This window comes from Saccopteryx bilineata, chromosome 1 (genome assembly GCF_036850765.1).
Source record: "Saccopteryx bilineata isolate mSacBil1 chromosome 1, mSacBil1_pri_phased_curated, whole genome shotgun sequence".
NCBI lineage: Eukaryota > Metazoa > Chordata > Mammalia > Chiroptera > Emballonuridae > Saccopteryx > Saccopteryx bilineata.
Genome location: NC_089490.1, coordinates 319,798,986 through 319,800,793, shown reverse-complemented (window position 1 = coordinate 319,800,793; position 1,808 = coordinate 319,798,986). Strand labels below are relative to the sequence as shown.

Genomic DNA, 1,808 nt, shown 5'->3' with positions numbered 1-1,808 from the left:
TGAGCTACACATCTCAAGCCCCAAGAGTACCTAGTACTGCTTTTTTTTTTTTTTTTTTTTTTTTGTATTTTTCTGAAGTTGGAAACGGGAAGGCAGACAGACTCCCGCATATGCCCAACTGGGATCCACCTGGCATGCCCACCAGGGGGCGATGCTCTGCCCATCTGGGGCATCGCTGTGCACAACCAGGGCCATTCTAGCACCTGAGGCAGAGGCCATGGAGACATCCTCAGCGCCCAGGCCAACTTTGCTCCAATGGAGTTTGGCTGCGGGAGGGGAAGAGAGAGACAGAGAGCAAGGAGAGGGGGAGGGGTGGAGAAGCAGATGGGCGCTTCTCCTGTGTGCGCTGGCCAGGAATCGAACCCGGGACTCCTGCATGCCAGGCCAATGCTCTACCACTGAGCCAACCGGCCAGGCCCCCTAGTAATGCCTTTTTGAGAGATGGAGGTAGGGAGTGGTTCGTAAGGAAGATCATAGATGTGAGGGGGAAAAAGGGAATAAGGAAAAACTTCTCACAACCTTGATAAGTGGCCTCTAGTGGCCAAGGGACTGATTTTTAGTAGATATAAAGTTAGAGAATCTTCATTTTTAAAAAATATTTTTATTGATTTGAGAGAGAGAAGAAGAGGGAAAGAAAGAAAGAGAAAGAGAGACAGAAGGAAGGAGAGATGGATAGAGAGAGCAAGCAAAAAAAAAGCATCAACTCGTTGCTTTACTTAGTTGTTCCATTTAGTTTACACTCACTGATTGCTTCTCCTCCCTGCACTGAACCAAGCTGGAAGTCATGCCAGGAGAATGTTCTAGCCACTGAGCCAGGGCCAGAGAATCTTTGTATGATTAAAATGACATTCAGTTAAAAATATTAGGGCAGATTACAAGACTTTGGGATAGGCAAAAGATCACTGAATGTCCTTTCTTTTTTATTTTTTTAATTTTTTCCCCTACCACTCAGACTGTGTCCTGTCTTTCTGCTCTCCCAAAGGAAGAGAAGAACGATCCTCAGCAGCCAATGGCAGCACCACAAGCAACACCAACAGCTGCTTCACTGTAGGAGAAAACACTGTGCCTCCTTCTCATGGTTTCGGGTGTTCCACATGTTTAGAGAAACTTCTCTAGTAACAAACTACAGAAATGATCCCTGAAAGTATAATCTTATTGAATGTCCATTCAATGGAATGCTGGGTGTTGTCTAATAAATCCTTTGGCGGTGTCTAATTCTATAAGTGTTTTCATTTTTTTGTCTTTGATTAGGCTATTTTATCATTCTGTAAGTTGTAGAAAATTGATAATGAGAATTATTCTGGTTCTTAGAAATGAAATTGTATTTTGTCTGGTAGGGATAGAATTAATTTCCACCCTATTGAAAAGATGATTTCAAACATTAGTGCTCATAGGATGTTAAGTTTTGCATCTGTTAGCAAATTTATGTCATCTCTGATTGTCTGCATAAGTCTGTTCTTCATATTCTCCTTTGAATGAGTTATAACATTTTAATGGTTTCCTCATTAATTAATAAGTAAATAAAGTGTTGGCATGTGCTAACTTTTTATTTGTTATGAGTGGTATGATTTTAGATATTTTGAAGATTATAGTTTAACAAAAGTATCACAGTACTATATGGGGAAGGAGGAGTGTTAAAAAAGGGAATTGTAAATTCTATTAGGTTTTCTTATTACATAAAAGATTAGTCAGAGAATTGAGCAGCATATCAAAACTCCAGGTAAGCTTCAGTCTAATTTAGCACTGACCCACCCTCTCCCTAATCAGCCACTGCCACTATTTTTTTCTTAATATTTTGTGAAGAATGT

At 40.5% G+C, this 1,808-nt stretch overlaps 1 non-coding gene across 1 annotated transcript; it reads right to left on the bottom strand.

Annotated features, from left to right (window-relative positions):
* Positions 1 to 943: 943 nt before the first annotated feature.
* On the bottom strand, positions 944 to 1,154 carry LOC136321503 (small nucleolar RNA U3). The gene has a single exon (XR_010728696.1). It is a non-coding gene; the product is annotated as a small nucleolar RNA U3 (small nucleolar RNA).
* Positions 1,155 to 1,808: the final 654 nt, after the last annotated feature.